General features: G+C 37.8%; 1 long non-coding RNA gene across 5 annotated transcripts; it reads left to right on the top strand.

Moving 5' to 3' along the window:
• Positions 1 to 862: 862 nt before the first annotated feature.
• Positions 863 to 13068, top strand: LOC104644842 (uncharacterized). Of its 5 annotated transcripts, XR_011213310.1 has the most exons (6): positions 903 to 1196; positions 4401 to 4420; positions 4504 to 4774; positions 7579 to 8123; positions 10880 to 11036; positions 12686 to 13068. It is a non-coding gene; the product is annotated as an uncharacterized lncRNA (long non-coding RNA). The 5 variants fall into 5 exon arrangements; XR_011213308.1 differs by lacking the exons at positions 4401 to 4420; positions 4504 to 4774 and adding an exon at positions 10299 to 10540 and having other exon boundaries at positions 902 to 1196; XR_011213306.1 differs by lacking the exons at positions 4401 to 4420; positions 4504 to 4774; positions 7579 to 8123 and adding an exon at positions 1580 to 1825 and having other exon boundaries at positions 863 to 1196.
• The last annotated feature ends 4881 nt before the right edge of the window (positions 13069 to 17949 follow it).

Below are 17949 nucleotides of genomic sequence, written 5' to 3' on the forward strand. Positions count from 1 at the left end.
TATAAATTATTAAATTATAGCATAAAATTTCGGTTTAAACCGAAATACCGAATTCCAAAGTAATATATACCGAAAACCGAACCGAAATACCGAAAAATACAAAAAATTAAACCGAAAACCGAAATACCGAAACCAAAATTCTAAAAAAATTCGGTTCGGTTCGATGTTTCGGTTTTTCGGTGTTTATGCCCACCCCTACCAAATTGTACCTAAATATCTTCAAAGTGTATAGATTGTTGTGTCAAACACCACAATTTATAGGACATCATTGAATAAAATCAAAAGGTCTCATAATTATGCCATCAACTTCTTGAGTGTGGAAAGATTATGAAGGTGTGAATATTAATGATAAGATAGTGGAAGTGTGGTATTAATACACATTACGACAAAATTACACCTAAAACTGATCAGATAGAGAAATGAAAAGTTTCTCTAATACCTTTTCGTAATAACTTTATAAATAATTATTGTTACAATTATTCATTCTCCTACTTTATTTTAACAATAAGTCAATCAAGTTAATTAGTAATTTAAGCATATTTAATTAATTAGATTTATTACTTTTTAATTTAGTATAGGGATAAAATAGTAATTCAACTTTACACTTTAGAGCTTCATGCTTATAATAATATATGATATATAATTAAATGTAAATAAAAATAGAGATCTTTTAGAAGAAAAAGAAACTAGATTTTAATGTTAAAAGATTAAGAAGTTGATGTTCATATTTTCACTAAAAAAAAATTATAAATCAAATTGTATTTTAGACCAAAATACCCTTCCATTTCGACACACACGAGGCTAAACAATCACAAAAACAAACCGTAAATAAGTATTCACATGAGGGCAAATTAGAAACATTGCTTCTTTTAAGATACTGATGAACTTCCATTGATGAACCAGAAGCTGAAAGCTTAAGCTCAGAAAGAAGAGAAGAAGATTGCAGAGAAGAGGAATTTTTCTAAGGGTGGTTTACCTTTTTCTGCAATTCTGATGAAAAAAAATGAAAAAAAAAACTCAAACAGCCCTTGAAGTTATAGACTAAAATGGTCCTTAATGTATGTAGTTGAGCTAAATTCATCTCTCAACGAAGAGACAGAGAGAGAGAAAGAGAGAATTTTGAGGCTGTAATTTGATACTTGCAAGAGAAATTAAGAGACCCATATATTGGCGGGGGACCCGGAACGCAACCCGAGGTTAGCAGCCATGGCGATTGTCTTTATTTCTCTTGTTTTTATCAACAGATCTGAGCTTCAATTTTACTCTTGTAGCTTTGATTGTATTGTTATTCTAAAAGGGTGTGTTTGGTATGAAGAAAAATGTGATCTTTTTGTGATGAGTTTCATCAGTTTAAACTAAGGGCCTGTTTGAACATGCTTTATGGAATCATGAGGTTAATAGAGAAAAAGGATTTTTTTGTTAAGGGTGGTTGCTCCTCTCTATTGTGCCCATGATTTTCTTTCATAGCAATTAAAGCAACAACCCTTGTTAATGAATACTCAAACACACAATAGTTCAGTGTGTGGAGAAAATTAAAAGAAAGATGTCAAATAAGTCTTCGTTTTGTTTTTGGTGACAGACTGAATTGTACAAAATGGTCTGTGATCATGACAATGTTTAATTGTCTGTGCTAGCAAAATTGGGCATTGAAGATAGTCCGACCCCGTATCTTGGCTTGGCAAATCCCAGGATGGCCTGTAACTGAAGCTCAGTCTTTTGCATGCAACTGGTGTTTTGCAGCCATGGCGGGGTTACCTTCTCTTTCTCTGAGCAAAAATATATTATCTGAGCTGCAAATTTCTGAAAATTGAACTGGGAAGCTCAGGTGCTTACATTTAAGTTTGCTCCAATTAGAATAATGTATAGTTGCACACTGGGTCATTTGCACTTTTGTCCTTATTTTGTGCCTAGTATATATTTGCATATCATAAGATCCTGCTAGTTTTGCACTTACATGAGCCCATATCATAGTATCCCGCAAGTGGGGCATAAGTTTGGTTGCTAAAGGGAAAGATATGCAATTTCATGTTGTATACTATCACAAAGATGGGTACTTTATCTACTTCTTAGATATAAGCCCATGAAATCAGGGAGACTTTAGCGGAAGAGAGCCCACTAACTCTGCATTTAAACCAAAAGCACTTGGCGTTTTCAGTGAATGTTGTCGATAGATAGATATATAGATAGAGAATATGCTATGATGATAGTCTCGTCCCTTTTTCTTTTGAGCAACTCAATAGGGCACGAAACTAAAGGGACTGTATCTTGGCAGGGCAATCTGAATGGCTATGATTTTGTGTCAGGCCAACAGTGTTTGCAGCCATGGTGTCGCCTTCACTCTCTTGTCTTATTAACAGATCTGATCCTCAACCATACTCTTAGGGCGTCTTTGGTATGATGGAGAACATTTTTTGTGATGAAATCAGCACTTGTTTACCATTGTATCCCTATGATTAGAGAAAAGTTGCGAAATTTTCAGGTGACAGCCAAGAATCCTTAATGAAGTCAACCAGAAAATGAAATGAGGTTAATAGAGAGAAGGGATTTCTTCTAAGGGTGGTTGCCTCTCTCTGTTGTGCCAATGATATTCTGTGGCTACTAAACCAATAGCTCTTCTTCATGCAATATTCAGAAGCAGAATATGATCCATATATGATAATAATAGCACTTTCTGAGTTAACAAAATGAGGCATTGAAGACAATCCAGCCTGTACCTTAGCCTGGAAAACCCAGGATGCCAGCAACTGAGGCTCTTCCCATTGCATGCAACCGGTGATTTTGTTGCGGCCATGGCGTGGTGACATTCTCTTAAAGGGATCGTTTGGTTGCTGGTTAGGAAAGGAGTTGTTCATGTTAGGAGGTCTTTTTTGAAGGGTGGTTGCCCCTATCTGCAACTCCAGTAATTTCTCATGTGAAAAGAGAATGAAAAAATAAATAAATCAAACAACCCTTCAAATCTCAGGGAATAATTATCCACACCCTGTTGAGATTTTTGAATCAAATGGTCGTTTATGTTATGGAGTTGAATTAAATTCATCTCACAAAGAAGAGATAGAGATAGAGATAGAGATGGATTTTTAGACTTCAATGATACCTGACATGAGAAGTTAAGAGACCGTATCTTGGTGGGCCGACCCCGAATGCAACCCGAGGTTTGCAGCCATGGCAATGTCTTGATTCTCTTGTTTTAACAACAAATTGAGCTTCAATTCTACTCTTTAGCTTGTTTGGATGGTTACCTTTTGTGTTGTATTGTTATTCTAAAAGGGTGTGTTTGGTACAAAGGAAAATTGTTTTTATGATGAATTTTATCAGTAATTGGTTTCCAATGTAGCCTCTGAAAAGAAGAAAGTCCGGGAATTTTCCTAAGAAAGTTAGCCCAAGAAGAAAAATGAGGAATGGAGAGAAGGGATTTTTGTTAAGGGCGGTTGCCCCTCTCTGTTGTGCCAACGATTTTCTTTTTAACAACTATAGCAACAGCCCTTGTTAATGAAATACTTAGACAAACAACAGCTTAGCCGTAGATCTCAGTGTGTAGGTTTGTTGCCTTTCCCATTTTGAAGTTATTGTGCAAAAGTGGCTGTGATGACGACAATGTTTTACGTTCTGGGCTAACAAAATTGGGCATTGAGGACAGTCCTACCTGTATCTTGGCTTGGCAAATCCCAGGATGGCCTGCAACTGAGGCTCACTCTTTTGCATGCAACTCTGGTGCTTTTGCAGCCATGGCGTGGTTGCCTTCTCTTTGTCCAAGCAAAACTGCAGTATCTGAGCCTCAACTTTCTGAAAATTGAACTGTGGACTTCTTGTGTTCACATTTAAGTTTGCTCCAATTAGAATAATGCCGGGGGCTGCTTGTGGGAGGGGTGTGTGCCACGACGAAACAAGGGAATGAAAGTCCGCTTTGCGTTTGTAGTTGTACACTGGGTCATTTGCACTTTTCCCTTATATTGTGCTGGTCTTTAATTTATGCCCGTCGTATCCAAAAAACTTTTTTGGCAGGGCAAGTTTATATTTTGTTGTCATTTTATCCCACAAGTTTTGCTAAGATGACTTCAGTTTAAAAGAACTTCTGAGTTCTGCCTCACTAGGCATAAGTTCAGTTGCTAAAGGGAAAATTGTGCAATTTTATGTTGCACACTATCACAAAAAGATGGATACTGTATTTGCTTCTTAGATATAAGCCCATGATCTCAGGGAGAACCATGAAGGTCCTTCAGATATTAAGGGAATAGGTGGTTGACTAGTTGTGTGTGGTTATGAAACTTCTCTATTTACTAGGCACAATATTTTTAGGATTTTAAAGTTTCAAGGTATTACAAGTCCGTGGTTCCATGCATTAGGGTTCCAATTTTAGTATAGGTCAAATCTAATTGATTTTTTTTGTTTTGTTCTTGCAGCAGCTGACCATCTCAGACAAGTAAGGCTTTTGGTAATTTATTGTTAGGCTATTCTTTGATTTGATTATAATTATTGTAATTATTAATTTTTTCTTGGGCCCAGCTAAGTTGCTCGGACTCCTATGCGGGTGTTTAAGACGGGTGTGGATGTCCAATACGGGTGCGGATGTCCAATATGGATCCAGATCTAATTTTTAAGATTTGGGGATATAGATCCATGGATGGACACGGGTGCGGGGATTCGCGTAAAAGTAATTAAAATATCTAAAAGTAGAGTTATAAAACCTAAATTATGAGATATTATGTGGAAAGCTTGAGGAGAATCCTGGAAGCAGATGAATGGAGATGGAGTGACACAGAAATGTCTATGAAAGGTATTCAATTTTCTTCAATTTCACCTTAACTTTTGTATTGAGTACAGAAAATTACTAAAACTGTCCCGACTTTCCCCATCGATTTTGGTCAAAGTACCCATAATCGGTTGACCAAATCGGACATGGATCCCAAACGCACTCCCATTTCGTATCGACACGGGTGCGGCACCAAAAGTGAAGAGTTCGAGCAACTTAGGGGCGGAGAATCTATTGAGAACAACCTTTTATCACACAGAAATAGTAATAATAGAATAGGGATAAGTTCTGCATATACGGACGATATGGTTGTTGTTACAGATATTGGATGTGCTTGTAGGCTGCTAAAGTGACTAGGGTTTTGCTTGAATGTTCATGTGCATGTGAAAAGTAATAGGTAGGCATCTTATATTTTTTTCCCTATATATGCTCTTGATTGACTCCATTAATTTATGTTATATCTTACATTTATAAACTAGTTTTAGATGATCATTTATTGGGCAGGACATATAGCTTCTTTTATTTTCAAATCAAATTCTAATTCTTTCCTTTGTAATCTGTGCGTCTGCTTGATGCTTTGTTAATGGCATTCTTCTTACTTCATCAAAAAAATAAAATAAAATTCTGATAAATATTAATTGCTCATTGTCTAAAACAAGAAGCATTAGTAAGTGAAACTAAAGAAGTGAATGTAATTTACTCTAAATATCGAAATGCAACAAATAATAACATAATATGTCATCATCTAAAGAAAATTCAAGTGACTCATGGGACATAATATTTCTGGATGGAAATATCCATGAAAAAATATTGTTTTCGTATTGTTTCATGCGATAGTTTAATAAAAAAAGTCGGCCAGAAGGAGAAATGAGGTCAATTTCTTCTAAGGGTGGTTGCCCCTGTCTGTTGTGCCAATGATTTTCTGTAGCAATCACACCAACAGCCCATGTTGATGCAATACTCAGAAGCAGAAGATGATCCATACATCTCAGAGTGTGTATTCTTAAGGAATTTGCACTGATGACCTTGTTTGAGGTAGTGATATAATAATAGCACTTTCTGGGTTAACAAAATGGGGCATTGGGTACAATCGGAGCTGTATCTTGACTGGAAAATCCCAAGGATGGCCTGCAACTGAGGTTCTCTCTTTTGCGCTGCTGGTGATTTTGCAGCCATGGTGATGGTGTGGTTGCATTCTCTTTAAGGGGTTGTATGGTCGTTGGTTAGGAAATGAGTTGTTCATGTTAGGAGGTTTTTTTCGAAGGTGGTTGCCCCTCTCTGCAATTCTAGTGATTTCTCATATGAAAAGAAAATGAAATAAAAATCAAACTTCTTAATTCCTGGGGAAAAATTATCCGGACCCTGTTGAGATTTTTTAATCAAATAGTCTAATATGTTGTGGAGTTGAACTAAATTTTTCTCTCAAAGAAGAGAGAGAGAGAGAAAGAGAATTATGAGGCTTCAGTAATACTTGACACAAGAGAAACTAAGAGACCCGTATCTTGGCGGGGCAACCCGGAACACAACCCGAGGTCTGCAGCCATGGCGATGTCTTCATTCTCTTGTTTTATCAACTGATGTCAACTTCAGTGCTCTTGTTTGGATGGTTGTTACTTAAGTATTGTATTTTTATTAAGGGTGTCTTTGGTATGAAGGAAAATGTTTGTTTCATGAAGAATTTCATCAGTGTTTAATTACTAATGTATCCCTCTGAGAAGAAGAAAGTTGTGAAATTTTCTGGTGAAAACTATAATTTTTCCTAAAGAAGTGTTGGCCCAAAAAGAAAAAATAAGGTTATAGAGAGATGGGATTTTTTCGTTAAGGGTGGTTGTCCCCTCTCTGTTGTAGCAATGATTTTATGTTTAGCAACTAAACCAACAACCCTTGTTCCTCAGCCAAACATTAATCAACAACTATGATTATTGAAACATATGCACGGGCCGTGCAGTTTCTTGAATCTACAACTTAAGCCGTAGATGTCAGTTTGTGTGTGTGTATTTTCTTCCTCCTTTTTGAGTAATTGTGCAACAGAGGCTGTGATGATGACAATGTTTTACTCTCTGTTCTACCAAAATTGGGCATTGAGGACAGTTTGACCCATATCTTGGCTTGGCAAATTCCAGGTTGGCCTTCAACTGAGGCTCTCTCTCTTGCATGCAACTGGTGATTTTGCAGCCGTCGTGTGGTTGCTTCTCTTTTTCCAAATGCATTGTCTGAGCCTCAAGTTTCTCAGAATCGAGCTGGAGACCTCTTGTGCTTTGAAATACATTAAAGTTTGCTCCAACGACAAATCAAAAGAATGATGTATCACAGAAAGATGGGTACTTCATCTTCTTGATATATAAGCCCATGATTTTATAGACAATAACCAAAGAGAGCAGGTTTGCAGAGAGGAGGAGTTTCTGAAGGGTGGTTGCCCCACTCTGTAACTTCTTTGATTTCTCATATGAAAAAGAAAAACCAAGCAACCTTTTATATCTTAGGGAATTATTGTTGACACCCAAGTTTCGACTCAAATGGTCCTTTGTCTTATGGAGTTTAACTGATTTTTTCTCATGAAGTTGTGGGGGGGGGGATTCCGAGGCTGTGATGATACTTTCTTCTTTGGGATTGGGGCAAGACAAATTAAGAGATCCGTATCTTGGTGTGGCAACCCGGATGGCGACCCACTTTCTGTCATGCAACTGTTGATTGCAGCCATGGCGATGTCTTCATTTTCTTGTCTCAACAACCGATCTGAGCCTCAATTTTACTCTTATTCGCTTGTTTGGATGGTTGTTGCCTATTGTATTGTATTGTTATGCTAAAATGGTGTCTTTTGTATGAAGGAAAATGCTAAGGTGGCCCTCTGAGAAGAAGAAAGTTGGGAAATTTTCCAGGGAGTTCAAAAAGAGAAATGGAGGTTAATTGAGAGAAGGGATTTTTTGTTAAGGGTGGTTGCCCCTCTCTGTTGTGCCAATGATTTTCCTTTTAGCAACTAAACCAACAGCCCTTGTTCATGCAATACAGAGACAAACATCAGTCAGCAGCTATGACAATTGAAACATATGCATGGATTTTCTTCAATCTACAGCTTCAGCTGTAGATCTCAGTGTGGGTGTGTTTCTGATTTCTACTTTTGGAGAATCCGTGCAAAAGAGGCTGTGATAATGACAATGTTTTTCTGAACAAAATCGGGCACTGAGGACAGTTCGACCTGTATCTTGGCTTGGCAAATTCCAGGATGGCCTGCAACTGAGGTTCTCTCTTTTGCATGCAACTGGTGTTTTAGCCGCCATGGCGATGTAGCCTTCTCTTTGTTCGACCAACAGTATCTAAGCCTCAAATTTCTGAACTGGGGACCTCTTGTGCTTTGAGTTTGAAATACAATAAGGTTTTGCTCAGACATCTTTATAACATCTGTTCTATGTGATAACATTTCAGTTTTCACTATAAGAGCCATATTTTTTCTGGAACTGATTTTCAAATTATTGCATATTATACGGTTCTATAATGTCAAGGGTCTATCAGAAACAACTTGTCTACCTACACAAGGTAGGGGTAAGGTCTGCGTACACTCCACCCTCCCTGTCCCAGACCACACTTGTCGGATTACACAATGGGTATGTCGTTGTTTGTTTGTTGTAGTTTCATTTTTTTTCCTGTTCATTTTGTCTATAGGAAGTGAAAGACATGATGAACTAGATGTTAGACTAGAATTCAGTGCCTGAGCTGCTTTAAGTTCACATTAGCTTCTTGTTCAACCTGATCTCCATTGCTATAAGAAAAATATAGATTGCTGTTACTGGGTTTTTTTTAATAAGAAATTTGTTTGTTTCCATTGGCATTAGCATAAAGGAAGAGAAAGGTATGCTTGTGAAATGGAGGTTCCAATTGGATGTAAAGTGGAGGTGAAATTGAGACCAAATTAGTATGCATGTTCATGTGGATGTCATTGTTGCCGTCTTCGGCTGCTTTTTAGTTGCTAATCCCACTTCACCTGTCAGCATGGAGGCTCTGATGAGAAATATTTAAGTTACCTATGGATCTAATAAAACTGTATCTTGGCTTGGCAATCCAAATGTTACTGAAATTGCAGCCATGGCAGTGAATTCCTTATTTCTCTGAGCATATGGATTGAAAAAGAAAACACATACACGTGTATCTTGGCTGGGCAACCCCGTGACAAGTGAATTTGTGTCATGCAACCGGTGTTTGCAGCCATGACAATTCTTCATTTTTCTCGTCTTATTTTCCTCAACAGATCTGAGCCTCAAATTCTCTTAGGTTGTCTATGGTTGGGACTCTAATGGATCGGGAATTTAAACTGAATGTCCACCGAACACACAGTACAACCTTCTGGTCTGGACTCTGGAGTCTGACGCGCTACCAATATGCCATGGATCCTTACAGTGTCTTTGTATGATTAAAAACACTTTTTTTTCTGGATGAAATCAGTATTTAGTTAGCAATGAGGATAACGAGTGAAGGGATCTTCACAAATCACCTGAAATCTGAATACAGGCTGTGATGATGATTGCTTCTTTCTGGGATAGCTACTTTACAGTGTGGAGAAAATCTTACCCGTATCTTGGCAGGGAGACCTGGTATAGCATCATCTGTTAACGTGTCTGCCTTCATGGCGTGGTCGCTTTCTCTTTCATGTTCATAGAAAAGCAAAATCTGAGCCCTAACAGTTTAACGACAACCATCTGCGAACCCAAACAGAATGCACCAGCTGCAACTGAACCCGGGTCTGTACTTCAGCAGGGTACTATTTTACCATTACACCACTAGGACCGAGAATTGATAATTTTTCCTCTGTTTTATGTTAACAAGGCAACAGCAGAACCATATAACAAATTAAAGGAATATTTAATGATGGGGCTGTGATGATTGCTTGTTAGTAGTAGTGATATTGCTAATACTGGGCTGATATATGGGGCATGGTCACAATCCAACCGGTATCTTGGCGGGGTTACCAGGAGAGGTAGCAGCCATGTCAGTTTCTGGTGGACTCAATGGTGATTATTAAATTGACATCTGAGCCTCGTTATGTACATGATGCACATGTATATTGTCTGTATCTCTCTCACACACACACAAAAAAATTGTATGGGTAAACCCGAAACCTAAACCCTAAACTTTGTGAATGAGGCTATGATATTATTCTCCAGAAAGGAAGATTGCAATTCAGATGTTTGAGCTGATTCATATCTTGGCTAGGCAAAGGCAAGGAATTTGTGAGGTTGTATGTGCTCTCACAAAAGGCCTCTGCTTTCTGCAGCCATGGTGGAATAGACTCTTTCTGATAGATCAGATGTAAGCCTCTTGTCTGGGCTTAAGTTTAGTTCTACAATATTTGGTCTGTTTCTTTCGTTCTTTACTTCTCTTTATCATTATGTTGTATGATATTGGTTTGGGATGATTCTAAACAGAATTTGATCCCAGCTTGTTTGGTCCAAAACTTTGTGTTCCTTCTTATATTCATGTTCTTGTTTCTACTTTTACGTAATATCTAGACGAATCCCAGTTTCAAAAGACTGTTTTTTAACTACATATTTTCCAGGAGTGAAACTATTAGGTATTGATATTAAACAAGTTTGAAAGATATGGAGGTGAATATTGATACTGAAGCTAGTTGGTGAAATTATCTACACAAGTCCAAGCTTTCTTGCCTTATTTAAATCTTGAAATCCCAAGTTTCAGAGGCAGTGAAGTTTAAGCATAATGAGAAGTGAAAATTATTAGAGTTGATTCAAGGCCTGGGTTGGTGAGTCTAATCGGAAGGTCTTCGTTGTAAGGCAGCCGGTAATTGCAACCACAGCATGTTAACTCTACTATTTCCTTTGATTAATAGTCGAAAATCTGGGCCTCATCCCCAACTTGGTTTATTTGCATTTTTTTTTACTAGTTTTTCTTTAAATAACTTTAAACTACTTATAGTGTGTGGTTCTTTGGTCTATTATTTTGAATTTCAGGTTCTCCTTTATTTTGAGTAGCCACTAGTTTGTTAAGGGTTGGAGAGAGTTATGGCGTTTCCAATTACCCAGGATCATCTGTCGTTGATTCGAGCCAAATTCTAACTTTTTTCTGTGTTCTTTTATCTAATTTCATTTTCTTTTGGTAATTTTTATCCCAATAAAGCAGTACTTGGAACCTTGCTTTGACTTTCAAGTCTGTTCAACTCGTGGAACTTCAGATTGTGTCGATACAAGTTTGATGTTGGTGCTCTTTCATTCTCTTACACTCATCGATGTGTATATGCAGCAGTTCAAGAGAGGCCTGTTTTCTCCAACACCTGCAGGTAAATGATTAAATCTGATCAGTATAAAATATCCAGCAGCTGATTGACCTGTTCAAATTTGAATTTTGGCATCACAGAAATTTCAAGCAGTTGTGTGATGTTTAAAAACTAAGATTTTGTTGGTTATCTCTCATGTTAGTTGAAACTGAGATTTAAAGTCAGCATAGAGTTGAGCTTTCTAAAATTCTTGGAATAGTTTGTGATACAGTATGAGCATAGGCTGGATGTTCTTTAGAATTTTTCTTAAAAGATCAAGAATAGTGTGTCGATTCTGAATCAAGACAAAAGGTCAAATGGCTTGTTCGACGCGATCACACAAAATGAGACTTTTCATCGTTACCTAACGATGAAGCGATATGATACAATGAAATTTAAATAACAATCGAAACAAACATTGCAGCGAAACTAATATCACAATACAATAAATAACAACCATACAAACAAGCTGTTATGATAAAAAAAGTTTGCAATATATGAGAACTTCATGACCATCTTTGCGTACTAAAACAATAATGTCCTAATATGTTCCCTTGATAATTCAAATCCACAATAACCTTCCGTGGTATAGTATATTTCTTAAGATTTTCATAAATGATAAAGAACTACTTTTTCATTCCCTATTATGACCTTGGTCGGTCATAGCGAACTTGGGATTTGGGATATAATATTGTAGTGTTTAGCTGAAATCTTCAACCATTCTTTAGCCAAGAAAGGAAGAATGAGACGTCAGAAGTAAAAAATGGGATTTTCTGTAAAGGGTGGTTGCCCTCTCTCTTTGCTATGTCAATGATTTCTTTCTTCTCAATTTATTTAAGAAACCAACAGCCCTTTGATTTTAAACAATCAAGAATTATCTACACATTTGGCCATAGAATTCCAATATTTTTATGCATATGACCCAACAAAGATAGCTGCTTTTACAAGACTTCGGAACCTAAAAATGGGCTGTGATGAAGATTTGCTTCTTTCTGGCTAACAATCTACTTCATCGTGTTGAGAAGATGTCACTGGTTCTTGGCGGGGCGACCTGGTAAGGCATCAATACGCTAACCAGTGTATCTGCAGCCATGGCCATGTCGATTTCTCTTTGCATGTTCGTAGAACAGCAACATCTGAGTCCTAATGTGTACATCAACCATTTGATAGTTGTTCTTTGGGAACTGAGATACCCAATTGCGTTTTTTCAGTTTTTCTCGAACACCCCATTTCAGAGGCAGTGCTTTATCAATTTTTTAGCTCAAAAATGAGGTAATCGGAGTAAACAAGGATTTTTTAGGGTGGTTGGCCATCTCCGGTATGCCAGTGATTTTACTTAGCTCTAACCAACAGCCCTTTTTAGCATATGTATGAGGTCTAGACACCTCTGTTGTGTCAGTTGAACGCTCCAACTTACAAGATGATCATCTAGACACCTCTAGAGTTTTTGTGTTACGTGCACACACGAGACACGATGGGGATGAGTGGGAGTGTTTAGTTGCCATTTGAGATCAAGTTGAGGTGTCTAGATGTGCACTCTCAAAGTTGGAGTGCTTACTTGCCAGTCAAGACCAAGTTTGGGTGTGTTTATGAATTATGCCATGTATGTGTTTAATTTATGTCTGTTTCTGTCTATCTGTGACTACTTTGCTTCTGTATGACTGCATTTTCAGATAAAGCAGCAGCACAAGCATAGAGAAGGGACAGTTAAGTAGACTTGCAGGGTTTCTGGTTAAATTATCTCTTATAAATAAGAGTGTTCTATAGAAAAGTGGAAGTTCAGCCTCAATATTAAGAATGAGTCCGACAGAGAGAAAAGGGAATTCTTGGAGGGTGGTTGTCCGCTCTGTTTGGCCTATGATTTCCCCATAAAAAAAAATCAACAACCCTCTTTCGGAAGTACTAGTGCTGGTTTCTTGTTTTCTCTAAGTTCAGACCAAACATCCCTCTAATTTTAGCTTATGTTAATGGACTATATGGTCTTCCTTTTTCTGCTTCTGTATATACTATAGCTGATATTTGCAAATATCCACTTTTATGTCCCTGTAAATACAAAGCTAGCTGTTTTTTGTAACAGTACTAAACCTTAATGAGATGTTCTATTGATGTTGGTTAATCCGAAATAGGAGCAATCCGTGCAAAAACTGGAAAAAAATGGGCTGTGATGATGGGTAACTTCTTTCTGAACTATAATCTACTTTATTGCGTTGAGAAAATCCAATCCGTATCTTTGGCGTGGCGATATGGTATGGCATCCATATGCAAAGCTGTGTCTTGCAGCCATGGCATGTGTTGCTTTCTCTTTGCATATTCATATACAGCAAAATCTGAGCCCTAAATGTTTTGACTAAAAAATGAGGCAATCGGAAAAAAAGAGTTTCAGGGTGGTTGACCATCTCCAGTATGCCAATGATTTTATCCTTAGCTCCAGTCAACAACCCTTTTGTATCTGTATCTGTGACTACTTTGCTCTTGCGTGCCTTCTTTTTAAGGCAAAGCAGCAGCAAAATCATAGAAACATGGAGTTAACCCAGTATGAAGAACGGAAAAGGGCCAAATACACCCCTCCACTATGAAGAATGAGGCCGACAGAAAGAGAAGGGAATCCTGGAGGGTGGTTGCCCCCTCTGATTGGCCTATGATTTCTCCTTCAACCAAATCAACAACCCTCTGATATACTAGTACTGTTTTCTTGTTTCTCCGCGGTCAGCAAACATACTCTGATCTTATCTTATGTTTGTTAAAACTACTGGAATTGTCCAAACGCCTACTTGTGGAAAAGTTCCCATCTTTCAGAAGTGGCTATGATGATAATGCTTATGGCAGAATTCTCACAGTTTAGCCCAGAAAGGAAGAATGAGACATCAGAGTGATGGTATTTTTTGTAAAGGGTGGTTGCCCCCTCTCTGCCATGTCCATGATTTCTTCTCCATTCATAAAAAACCAACAGCCCTTTCAGAAGAAAAAAAGAACAAGAATGTTGACTTTTTTTTAATTTTTTATATATATATATATATGCATGCAATGAAAAAACAAGGTAGCTGCTTTTAATTGGTGATTTACAAGAATGTTGATTGATCTGAAAAAATGGGCTGGGATGATGATTTGATTTTTTCTGGGCTATATCTACTTCACTGCGTTGAGAAGATCCGATCCGTAACTTGGCAGGGCGATCCGGTATGGCATCATCCGCAAACCGGTATCTGCAGCCATGGCGATGTCGCTTTCTCTTTGGATGTTTGTGGAACAGCAAAATCTGAGCCCTAAAGTGTTAAGACTAAAACATTCATATGTGTATGTGTGAGAGTGTGTCTCTTTTTTCAGATAAAGCAGCAGCAAAAGCATTGAAAAGGGACAGTTAGTGGACTTACAGGGTCTCTGTTTAAATTGTCTCTTATAAATCAGAGTATTCTAGGGGAATTAGTAGCTTAGTAGGATGGTTGGCTTATGAATACCTGGACTTTCACCTTGTTGGTGAGGGTTCAATTCTCCACCTTGTAATCCCCTCCCCCTTTCCGCTTCGGCCCAGTTTTTTCAAAAAAAATAAAATAAAATAATCAGAGTGTTCTACAGAAAAACGGAGGTTCAGCCCACTGTTTAGAATGAGTCCAACAGAGAAAAGGGAACTCTTAAGAGGGTGGTTGCCCCTCGGTTTGGCCTATGATTTCCCCGCAAAAAAAACCAACGGTCTTTTCATAAGTACTAGTACTGTTTCTTGTTTTCTCTAAACTTAGACCAAACATCCCTCTAATTTTAGCTTGTGTTTGTGGGATTTTACTGGATAGGTTGTTGTTTGTCAAAAGTTGCTCGAAATTTTCCAAAACACCTACTTGTAGGGAAGTTTCCGTCTTTCAAATGAGGTTGTGATGATAATGCTTATAGCAGAATCCCAACCATAGTTCATCCCAGAAAGGAAAAATGAGACATCAGAGAGATAGGATTTTCTGTAAAGGGTGGTTGGCCCTCTCTTCCATGTCCATGATTTCTTCTCCATTCATAAAAGCCAACAGCTCTTTGAGAATAACAGAACAAGAAAATGAAAGAAGGGACTATAAATGCGTCTTCTTTTTTTTTTTTTGGGAACTGAATTGATAATGTTTCTTCCTTTTTCTGCTTCTGCTACTGCTACTACTACAACTGATTTTTGCAAATAGCATTTTTATGTTCCTGTATGCTAAGTTGCTCTGACTCAGGTGCGGCAGTCCCATATGGGTGCAGATATAGTGGTCGGATCCTCTATGATCAAATTTTAAGATTCGGGGATACGGATCCATGTATGGATACAAGTGTGGGGATTTGGCTAAGAATAATTCAAATTTCTAAAAATAGAGTTATTAAGCCTAAATTATGAGAAATTATGTGGAAAGCTTGAGAATAATATTGATCAAGAGTAGAATCTTGGAAGGAGATAAAAGGAAAGAGAGTGACAATTGAAATTTATATGTACAAAGTATGTCATTTCTTCAATTTCACCTTACTTTTTTGTTTTGATTAGTAGTGATCATTGAATCTTTCCAGAATTTCTCCCTCGAATTTGGTCAATGTACCGAAAACCGGTTAACCAGATCGGGTACGGATCCCAAATATACACCCACACCTACGTCATGTCGACATGGATGCGACACCGAAAGTGAAGAGTCCGACCAACTTAGCTTGTATGTATAAACAACAACAGCATACCCAGCGAATTCCCACTTGAGGTCTTGAGGATAGGATGTAGTAGACCTTACCCTACCTTTATTGTGGAGTAGAGAGGCTGTTCTGATAGACCGAAGCAGGATTGCAGGAAAAATATAACAACCAAATAGCAAAATGGGTGATTTTGTGTCCCTGTGTATGTACAAGGTAGAATGACAACCCATGTTGCTTGATCTGAAAATGGGCAGTGATGATGGTTTGCTTCTTTATGGGCTATACCCTACTTCACTGCATTGATGAAATCTGACCAGTACCTTGGTGGGGCAAACCGGTATGGCTACCATTTGCAAACTGGTGTCTTGCAGCCAGGCATGTGTTGCTTTCTCTTTGCATGTTTGCAGAACAGCAAAATCTGAGCCCTAAAAGTTCACGGGAAGTATTGAATGGATGTCCATTCTCTGGAACTGGAAAATTCAATTGGGTTCTTCAGTTTTTCGTTCAGATGCAGTTCTCTATCAAATGTTCAGCTTAAAATGAGTCAATCGTAGAAAACAAGAGATTTTTCAGGGTCGTTGACCATCAACAGCATGCCTATGATTTTGTTTTTGCTCTAATGAACACCCCTTTTAGCAGATCTATGAGATCTCTCTGTGTGTGTGTGTCTCTCTCTCTCTCTCTCTCTCTATCTATCTATCTATCTATCTATCTATCTCTCTCTATATATATGTGTGTGTGTGTGTGTATATATATATATAGAGAGAGAGAGAGAGAGAGACTTTTGCTTCTGCTGCTACAATAGCTGATTTTTGCAAATAGCCACTTTTATGTCTCTCTAAATACAAGATAGCTGCTTTTAAATGGTGCTAAGGGCACAAGTCAACTGATGTTGATTGATAAAAATGGGATGTGATGATGATTTGCGTCTTTCTGAGGTATAATCTACTTTTGAGAAAATCCAACTTGCGTCTTGGCAGAGTGACTCAGTATGGTATCAGTTCAGCAGAAACCTCACCCATTGTTTAGCCCAGAAAGGATAAATGAGACATCAGAGAGAAAAGGGGATTTCTGTAAAGGGTGGTTGCCCACTATCTGTTATGTCCATGATTTTTCCTCCATTTATAAAACATCAACAACCCTTTGAGAAAAAGAAAAGACCAACAATTGTGTAGGCATTTGGCCATAGATTCCATTTATATGCATGTATGTGTGTGTGTGTATATAATATATATGTATATGCTTTTTCCTTTTTCTGCTTGTGCTTCTGCATGGTAGAAATGATACAACAAGATAGCTATTTTATTAGGAGTCAGAACCTAAATGAGGTGTTTAATTGATATGGAGAGATCTAAAAATGGGCCGTGATGATGATTTTCTTCTTCCTGGGCTAATAATCTACTTCACTGCATTGAGAAGATCTGACCCGTATCTTGGTGCAACATCATCTGCAAATCGGTGTCTTGCAGCCATGGCGTGTGTCGATTTCTCTTTGCATGTTCATATACAACAAACTCTGAGCCCTAAAGTGTATGGCAAGCATGTGATGGCCTTAAATGTATGGTCGTTCTTGGGAACTAAGATACCCACTTCAGTTTTTCAGTCTTTGTTGAACCCCATTTTCTGATGCAGTTGTCCATCAAAATTTATACTAAAATGAGGTAATTGGAGTAAAATGGTAATTTTTCTGGGTGGTTGACCATCTCTGGTATGCCAATGATTTTATCTTAGCTCTAACCAACCGCCCTTTTATCATATCTATAATATATTAAAAGCATGGAGGTCATTAGCGAAGTTTTTTGCTTTTTTTACCCTTTAAAACTAGATTTCACACTAGATAAAGTTGTCAAATCAACCAAATATGTGTTTGTGTTCAAGGAATGAGGCTTTTCTATGGAACTCGAGAAAGGTTGAGATTTTCCAAGGGTGGTTAGTCCCTTCCTCTGAAGTTCAATTTAGCCTATGAATTTTTCAGTACTTCTGTTACAATGAGATAGATAAACAACCCTTTTATCATCTATGCCAATAATGTCTTGCTGATGATGATAATCAGCCATCGCTATGGTAGAAAACATCTAATTAGATTTTCAGAAAACAGAAGAAAAAAAAAAGAATTACTTTTTCCTTCACTGATGTTCTCTTGGTCTGGCATGTCACGAGCAACAGAACTTGTGAATTGGGTGTTGTGCTATATATATTTGTATAACATAAGTGTGTTTTTGCAAAACCCTCATCATAGTTTAGCCCATGAATGAAGAATGAGACATCAAAGAGAGCTGGGATTTTCTGTAAAGGGTGATCTCTT

This window comes from Solanum lycopersicum, chromosome 12 (assembly GCF_036512215.1).
Source record: "Solanum lycopersicum chromosome 12, SLM_r2.1".
Classification (NCBI taxonomy): Eukaryota; Viridiplantae; Streptophyta; class Magnoliopsida; order Solanales; family Solanaceae; genus Solanum; species Solanum lycopersicum.